The 9,893-nt window shown below is 47.7% G+C and overlaps 1 pseudogene; it reads left to right on the top strand.

Moving 5' to 3' along the window:
- The first annotated feature begins 1,389 nt into the window (after positions 1 to 1,389).
- Positions 1,390 to 5,050, top strand: LOC125547636 (annotated as a pseudogene).
- The last annotated feature ends 4,843 nt before the right edge of the window (positions 5,051 to 9,893 follow it).

Below are 9,893 nucleotides of genomic sequence, written 5' to 3'. Positions count from 1 at the left end.
CGTAAACTCGCATGCCCAGGCTGATCAACAATTGTTATCTCACAAAGAGGGTGTTTGGTTAGGTTTGCAAGCTTGTCCTGCTCTAACCGTGGCATGCCAGTTCCATTTGTTTCCTTGTGTGCTTCCAAGTCTGTTAGGCATGATTGATCATGTTAAAACCATATGATACAATGGATAGGGGTATTTACACACTTCAATACCTGGAGTCATTTGATAATTGTCAACATTGTCAGCTACGGGAATGATTGCTGGGTTGTATTCATCAACATTTCCATCAACATTATGGCCTGGAACACATTAGCAAGATACAATGATTGTTGGGCACCCTTGACATCTGACTCATTTATGTTATTCTAACATACCTTGGCTCCCTTGTGAATGTAGGTCAGCAAGAGGGGGTACAGGCACATCTGACACCTTTTTCTCTTTCGGCGCCTTGCTATTTGCATTTCCCATTCGTACCTATGATTTTTCAACAGCATTAGTATTGATGTGGTATGTATACTAAACAATTGGCTTGCCATGTATTTTTGGTGTTCCAACTGGGCACATGGGGAAGAAATGACTACACTGTATACATCTGATAAACATTTATTGTCTTGGGATGTATTTTTGGTGTTTGAACTGGGAACATGGGGAACATTTATTCGTATGGCTCCATTGTATATGGCTGCATCGTATATGGCTCTGTTGCATATGGCTCCATCTGGTGACAATTGTCTTCTGTAGCGTTGCGTGATCTTTAAGAGATCACGAGCGTACGTACCTTCGAGAAAGCAAGGTTGAAAACTGATTAGTGAAGATGCCCTCCACTGCTTGCCGCCGTAGGCATCGTCGTCGGAGATCCGTGGCGTGTGGCTGCCTGAGGCGGCGGCGGCGGTCTCTTGCTGATCCGCGACGAGATCGTGGTGTGTGGGTACCCGACTTGGCGGCGGCGGCAGTGTCTTGCTGACCCGCGATGGGATCATGGTGTGTGGGTACCTGAGGCGGCGGTCTGCTGATCCACGACGGTATTGTTCGTGATCCGCCACGGGCGACGTATGTGGGGCGGCAGCGGTGGCGGCGTTCTCGTGATCTAGGACGGACGTGGGAAACGAGGAGCGTCGATCTGGTTTTTTGTGGATACGTAGATTAAAACCAGTGGTACGGGATGATGGGAGGTGGGAGGAAATAAAACCGGACGAAAATAAAACCGGAGTACCAGGCTACCAACTGCTCCATTAGAAGTAGAGATATATACCTAGCACCACCGTGCGTTTCCAGCCGGACGAGATCTAGCAAGCCTCCGGCGAGATCATTCGACACCAGGTTCTGGCCGGAAAGCAATCGGCACAAAGCCGCAAGCTTCTGCTACGTACGAGCTCTCGCCGGAAATTAAAGTCGGTTACGATGGACGTCGTCCCTGCGGCTCCATCTCCAAGTATTTACCCTCTCGACCTCGTGAGTTTCGGGCGCATGGTCCTCGACCGTGGCCTCGTTCTCCCGGAGGCCAAGGTGGACAACATCTATCTCCCCGTCGACAAGTTCAAGCTCCTGCGCATCGATGACTGTATTGTGCGTAAGAACGTCAGCGACATCAAGGTGATGGACAGGAGCCACCTGTACCCCGGACAGGTGGTCGCGTCCGCGTCCGACATGGGCGGCCAGCTCGGCGTCGTCACCGGCGTCAACACCCTGCTCAACCTCGCCAAGCTCGACAACAACGGCATGGCGACCAAGATCATCAAGGGAGTGTCCCCGTCTAGCCTGCGGCGCGTGAGGAGCCTCAACCTCGGCGACTTTGTCGTGTCCGGTCCGTGGCTCGGCCGGGTCGTGGAGGTGTATATCGACATTGATGTGTTGTTTGAGGATGGAGCAATCTGCAGGGTCACCGACGCGGAGGCCGTGTCCAAGAACCTGGAAAGAGTGACTGACAGCTACACCAGGGTGAGCATGCATCGCCAACAAATGAACAGTCGATTCCACCAGGGGCAACACGTCATCGGGTCGGATGCTTGTTCAGTCTTCAAGGCGGCGCGGTGGCTTAATGGCTATTGGCATCCTTGACGAGAAATAGGAACCATCATGAAGGTGGAGACGTCTGGTGTCCTCGTCTACTGGGTTGCATCGATGCATTGTGGCACCGACAAGGAGCTAGTGGAGGCATCCGCTCCTCCGGCCTACCAGAACCCAGATGATCTAACATTCTTCTGCGCCTCGTACAATTGCTGCTGGGGGCTTGCTGACCGTTGTTTTTTTCTTGAAACTAGTTCCACCGAAGGGGATGCAATTTCTGTTCCAGATCAACACAATGATGATGATGATAATGAGGAGGAGGAGGAGGACAAGGAGGACGAGGAGGAAGAGGAGGAGCAATACAGTGCATGTTCACAAGACAATCAAGACGAGTGTGAAGCATCAACCTCCCAGCAGGTGGTACCGCCCACGAAGCAAAAAGATGCGAGGTTTTATTGGAAGCAGCTAAGGAAGATCCGCTTTGAGGGACACAGATGGGGCAAGCACCTGCAAGCAATGAGACATGTGGAGGTGGAGTTTCCCATGGTCGTCGCCAACACTTGCACCACCGTCAACGTGTTGTGGCAGGACGGCACACGGCAGCATGGCAGACCTTCAACAACCCTTGTCCCCTTTGGGATCATGAATGAGCAAGAGTTGTTCCCGGGACAGCATGTTGTCGCAAACGTTCTTCCTATTACTGCTGATGTTGATGCTACTGGTGATCCTGATGACATGACAACTACTAGTGTGAATAATGACAATGCTGCTCCTGGAACTAGACCAATGGAGCGCGTGGGCATCGTCAAGAGCTTGCAGTATGAGGATCAGACGGTTTGTGTGTCATGGTTCAAGACGACAAGGCACCCTGACGAGGTTAAGGAGGTGGAGTGCGATGACACCATCAGTGCTTACGACCTAAAGATAGACTCTAGCCACTCTGCTTACTACGGAGATATAGTCATTCGTCTCCTACCATCAGGATCAAAGGACAACGGTGAAAGCACACCGTTGTTACAGGGAAAGAAGAAGGAAAATGGTGTTGATGCTGATCTTTCGTGGGTGGGGGGTGTAGTTGAACTTCCTAATGGGCACGTCCAAGTCAAGTGGGGTGATGGTAGCATGTCAACGGTACGTGGATAGCTTCTAATACCTTTCCTTGCAACTACAACTACTTCCTATATGTTACAATTCTCTACACAACTCATTAGCCATTCTTGATTTGTGTGGGCGTGATGTAGGTATTACCCCATGAGATCGCCGTCGTCAAGGACGAGCACTACATGGAGCTATGGCTTGAAATGGGCGACTGGGTAGAGGACGATGGCACCGATGATGCACCTGAAGAACCGGCTGCTGCCAACACGGTATATATCTAATCTATCTTTCTAACATTATCCACTTCGACAAACAATAAGGTGAGGGAACTATTTTGGTTTCTCCTCGTAGGCACCAAAGTACTATTTATACTATGATATAAATTATTATATGGACGGATTCACCTCTTGTGTTATCTAATTTTAGGATATCAATCTTCAGAATCTAGATAACGATGTCGATGGTGTCAACCTGGCAATGTCGAGGACAAGCCTTTTAGGTTTTTCATTCCAGTCTTTCCTCCAATTGACCAGCGATGTGGTGGCTCGAGGTAAAGGACACTTGATGAACTGGTGCCCCTGGTCGTCGTCCTTACCAAGCTCAGAGTTTCCCGTGCACACGAATGATGATAGTATCGGTGGTGCTGCAATGGAGACCAGCGATGCTGCCGTAGATGTGACCAGCCATGGTTTTACCAAGGGAATGAAGGATGCAGATGCTACCTGTTTCTGCGACGAACCGTTCTGCTTTCCATGTTTTGATGTACTGCAGATTAGCCCTTTGGATCACCACTACCTTGACACTACGGACAAGGTAATTATATTTCTGTTAGAGAAAATGATGAAGAACGGAAGGTAGTTAGGGTTAGAGTAAAGTAAGTTTGCATGCACAATATGGTTTGTCTAACGTTGGAATCCATCTGCAGCTTAATTGTGGCATTCACTTTTTACTGCAAAATAAAATTGAATACCGTTGACTTAAAATTAAGTAAATGACCACACAACATGTTACAAGTCATAATAAGACGAATTTTACAAAATATTGAACTTCAATGAATGCTCTCTTTTTCAGGAAATGCAGGGCGCTAGTCGTGGGAAGAGTTGGGCCAAAACAGTGCAAAAAGAATGGAAAATTCTGGAGAGCGACTTACCAGGTATGTGAGTCCACCTCAAAATACACACGGTCCATGCATCTACAAAATTAAGTAGACAACTATTTAATGTGCAGAAACCATTTACGTCCGAGCATTCGAGGACCGCATGGATCTACTTCGGGTGGTGATGGTGGGCGCGAGTGAGACACCATACCATCACAGCCTCTTCTTCTTTGATTTGCAGCTACCTCCATCGTACCCGGATGCCCCACCGCAAGTGTACTACCACTCCTTTGGCCTACGCCTAAATCCCAACCTCTACGAGTCTGGTACAGTGTGCCTCAGCTTGCTAAACACATTTGGTGGCGAGGACACTGAGGTATGGTCGTCGGAAACTTCAAGCCTGCTCCAAGTCGTTGTCTCCATCCAGGGCCTCGTCCTTAATGACCGACCATACTATAATGAGGCCGGCTATGAGACATTGGTTGGCAAACCAGAGGGCCACCGCATTGCGCTGCCCTACAATGAGAATGCTTACCTACTAACCCTCCGGACCATGCAACACCTTTTACGTCGGCCACCTCGGGGATTTGAGGAATTCGTCAAGGAACACTTCCGCCATCGGGGAAAATTTGTGCTTAGGTCATGCAATGTGTGGCTTCAGGGAAATGTTGTCGACAATGCCCATGCCACTGAAGCGACTAGGAAGCGACCGTGCTCGGCTGGGTTAAGGCTTGCACTCAAAAACGTGATGCCAAGCCTCATGGCAGCCTTCACCGAGATCGGCGCCGAGGGGTGTAAAGAGTTCCAGTAGCTGCAAATCAAGTTGCCATGTGCTCTCAGCACCACTCACTAGACAGAGTAGTTGCGGGTATAGGATATTTTGTGATCCTGGTGGTGTTGTGATAATCATGCACATTTTTGTCCTACAACAATTAGATACTCCTTTTTGCTTTATTTCCTCATCGGGTGAGATATTATCGTAGAGTAATCATTTATCTATCAACATATATGTAAAGGCTGGGTATATATTTGTCATTGTGATACATCAGTACAATATATCTATTTTTCAGAAAAAAAGAATCTACATATATATAGTGTTGGTCGAAATGGCGCAGAACATGCATGGTCATGCTCATCTACCAATAATAGACCAAGATGGCTAAAGCAGGTTAGAGAGCATATTAAGCATGCATTTCCGGACAGTGGCAGAAGACCATTTATGTACCCCTTATATAGTGCTCATGGGCTACAAGTTAGTTGCTACACCTACAGCCAATTCATACACACGCACAAATAAATCATCTGCAAAGGGCGGTGCGATATGGTGAAGTGGAGAAATGAACTTCCCCTCCACAACTATTCACTTCCAAAAATCATAGAGTACACTGCAAAAGAAATGGGATTTAATTGTATAACACTATTTGGTGTAAAGCTACCGGTTAAGATGGTTCTGCTCTTCAAAGTACTCCATCCGTTTTTAAATATAAGTCCTTTTAGATATTTCAATATAGACTACATACGGTGCAAAATGGATGAATCTACACTCTAAATTATGTCTATGTACATCCGTATGTAGTCTATATTGAAATCTCTACACAGATTTGTATTTGAGAACGGATAGAGTAGAACATAACCATATATTTACGTGTTTACCCAAAAAGGCTTTTGCTGCGCTTTATAAATAAAGCAAACCGCCACAAGCAACGAGTATCAAACACGAGTCCGCCACACACACACACACATACAACAAGAAGTACAGGGTTCTGCTGAGGGCACAGCTCAACAAGCCCAAAGAAAAAAGAAAAAGGCCGGAAACATATAGGGATACGTTGTACAAACATTTTAAAACGCTATGGTTACATGCCCACAACATAGCAGACTTGTCCAGAGTGAGTTAATGATCATTATGGTGGCGGGATGTCAACTTAGGCCAAGATTTGGGGGGTGATCTCACATCGACCGCTTCGGGCTGCCAACACTGGCACACAATGTGTGGCAATTCTTTGTCAAGCCATTCGACTGATCGAGAGTAATGATCTGCATGTCGTGCTGGATGCGAGACGACTAGTAAGGGGCGCGAGAAGAGGGGCAACACTACAACTAAATGCAGAAGAGGTGCCATTGTAGACAAAATAAACTCACACAAGCCGGATTCGAGTGGGAGCCATTGGATGTTGCCGTAGCTAGGACCGCATGCGGAGCTAGTCATCCATGGTGGGCGACTGGAGGGCCACCTTGCTCCCGGCCGGAGCGTTGACGATAAACGTCATACAGGATTAGTCGCTCACACTTCAGGGTTGGGATGGGGGTAGCCATGGAGGTGTGTGGTTTCATGGTGGTTTATTGGCTTGCTTAGTAGAGGACGGGGAAGAGAGCCAATTGACGCGTATGGCTACCACTGTTTGGTTGCTGACGGTCGCTAGGTAGGCTGAACTGACGATTTTTTTCATGCTATAGGTGAAAGCCTAGGTTAGCCACGTTATATGTCAGCATTGACGATGCCCTAGGACGTCTTTACTTCCCTTAGAGACATCATTATGGAGCTCCTTCACATCCCTCGTCAATAGAGTCTGGGTCTCGAGTGAAACCACAAGTTTTTGCCTAGGTTGTAGCGCGGCGGCGTTCCCATTACTTCCTCCTAGGGACGGTGCCTTACCTTGTAGTTTCACCACTGTCCAGGTGGGCGCGTGTCCTCGGGGAGGTGAAGGAGCTCCTCGACCACACCTCGAATAGAAGTTACGACATCCAAGGACGCCATGCTCATCAGCATCGACCCAACATTGTCAAATCATGCCCAACCATCCATTGAAGCCACGATAGGCATGCATCATAGGCAGATTGTCATCGCCAACAACCATAACCACAATAAAACGGGCCCAGCCAACATACACATACCATTGCCCACACAACGCCAACATGTCGCACACACCATGGAGGGCCAATAACTTCGCCCTATAGAGCTCATCACTAGTAGAAAAGAGGGCTTTGGTTCAGGCCAGGTCAGCCCATTAGTCCCGGTTCAATCCAGAACCAGGACCCATGGGGGCATTGGTCCCGGTTCGTGAGGCTAGGGGCCTGCCGGGCCTCGTGGGGGCATTGGTCCCGGTTCGTCTGGCCCCTTTGGTCTCGGTTGGTGGGACGAATCGGGACCAATGGGCCTCGCTCTTGGCCCACCACCATTGGTTCCGGTTGGTGGCTTGAACCGGGACCACAGGCTTCCCTTTGGTACCGGTTCATGCCACGAACCGGGACCAATGAGGTGCCTATATATACCCCTCGCCCGCGAGCAGAGCACCCCAGTGCTCTGTTTTTCTCTGGCCGGCGAGGGGAGGGCTTTGTGGTGCTCTAGCTCACCTCCTATGAACATGAGGTGTTCGATGAAATGCCCGAGCCACACTAGTTAAGCTTTCTCCTCTCGAAGCTCGACCTCAAAACTCCATTTTCCTCGAGATTTGTCTAGGTTTAGCGGCCCGTCACGTCCCATTCCTGTCTTCACCGCCGTCAATCGCCCGCACCGATCTCGTCGCCGGCACCACCGTGGTGAGCCTCTTGTTCTTATCTTCTTTCTGAAAGAAAAAATTCTTACTTTAGATAGATACTTGTCTAATTTTATTACTTTTATTATTGCTTGTTATTATATAGTGCGATGGTTTTGTTATCCGCCCCCGTCGGCCCTCGTCCTGGCTATGATTCGGATGTGGTATATATTATCTTTTTATAACTATTTGGTTCATTTATTGTTTATGACAATTATGCCGACCAACGTGACATAGATTTTATTTATCTAGGAGGTAGTTGAACCGGAAATTCCAACCGACCCTATTGTCGAGAGGTTAAATTTAGTTGAAGAAGAAAACAATCACTTGAAGGAAAAAATAAAAAAATTGAGGAGGAGAAGATGATATTGGAGTTACATGTTGCGGGTGTCGTCGATGATCACAAGATCAAGATGGATGCAATGCGGTTGAAGATGAGAAAGATTAGAAAATATGCCATTCATACCAAGGCTTGGTATCATTATGCCGTTGGATCAATTGTTACCTTGGTTGCGATTATGATCGCATTTGTTTTCGCATTGAAATGTTTTACATAGTTTCAATGTATGGTTTAATTAATTAGATGCTCTGGAGAGCTATATGTTGTTAGATGAGAACTATGTATGTACTTTGGTTTTAGTGTGATGATGAACTTCTATTAATTTGGTAACTTAATTATCTATTCATGATGTTCTGTAATGGTTTTTGACACACTTAATTATATATAATGCATGCAGATGAACCGGCAATGGATGTACGGTGACAGACACACCTCCGAGTACATTAAGGGCGTGCATGATTTTCTCGAAGTGGCTGAGGCAAACAAGCAGAATGGTTTTATGTGTTGTCCATGCCCTAAATGTGGGAATACGAAGTCTTACTCTGACCGGAAAATCCTTCACACCCACCTGCTTTACAATGATTTCATGCCACACTATAATGTTTGGATGAGGCACGGAGAAATAGGGGTTGTGATGGAAGACGGCGAAGAAGAAGAGGACGATGACAACTATGTGCCCCCTGAATACGGTGATGCTGCAACGGGGGAAACTGCTGAAGATCAAGAGGAACCAGACGATGTGCCCAATGATGCTACAACGGGGGAAGCTGCTGAAGATTATGAGGAACCAGACGATGTGCCCGATGATGATAATCTCTGCCGGGTCATTGTCGATGTAAGGACGCAATGCGAAAGTCAAAAGGAGAAGCTGAAGTTCGATCGCATGTTAGAGGATCACAAAAAAGGGTTGTACCCCAATTGCGAAGATGGCAACACAAAGCTCGGTACCATACTGGAATTGCTGCAGTGGAAGGCAAAGAATGCTGTGCCTGACAAAGGATTTGAGAAGCTACTGAAAATATTGAAGAAGAAGCTTCCAAAGGATAACGAATTGCCCGACAGTACATACGCAGCAAAGAAGGTCGTATGCCCTCTAGGATTGGAGGTGCAGAAGATACATGCATGCCCTAATAACCGCATCCTCTACCGCGATGCGTACAAGGATGTGAACGCATGCCCGGTATGCGGTGCATTGTGGTATAAAATTAGACGAGATGACCCTGGTGATGTTGAGGGCGAGCCCGGCAGGAAGAGGGTTCCTGTGAAGGTGATGTGGTATGCTCCTATAATACCACGGTTGAAACGACTGTTCAGAAATGAAGAGCATGCCAAGTTGATGCGATGGCACAGTGAGGACCGTAAGAAATACGGGAAGTTGAGAGCACCTGCTGACGGGTCGCAGTGGAGAGAAATCGAGAGAAAGTACTGGGCTCAGTTTGCAGGTGACCCAAGGAACGTATGGTTTGGTTTAAGCGCGGATGGCATTAATCCTTTCGGGGAGCAGAGCAGCAATCACAGCACCTGGCCCATGACTCTATGTATGTATAACCTTCCTCGGATGTGCATGAAGCGGAAGTTCATTATGATGCCAATTCTCATCCAAGGCCCTAAGCAACCCGGCAACGACATTGATGTGTTACTAAGGCCATTAGTTGAAGAACTTTTACAGCTGTGGAATGGAAACGGTGTACGTACGTGGGATGAGCACAAACAGGAGGAATTTAACCTGCATGCGTTGCTGTTTGTAACCATCAACGATTGGCCCGCTCTCAGTAACCTTTCCGGACAGACAAATAAGGGATACCACGCATGCACGCACTGTTTAGAA

The sequence above is a fragment of the Triticum urartu genome, chromosome 3 (assembly GCF_003073215.2).
Source record: "Triticum urartu cultivar G1812 chromosome 3, Tu2.1, whole genome shotgun sequence".
Lineage (NCBI taxonomy): Eukaryota > Viridiplantae > Streptophyta > Magnoliopsida > Poales > Poaceae > Triticum > Triticum urartu.
This window is presented reverse-complemented; position numbering and strand designations above follow the sequence as displayed.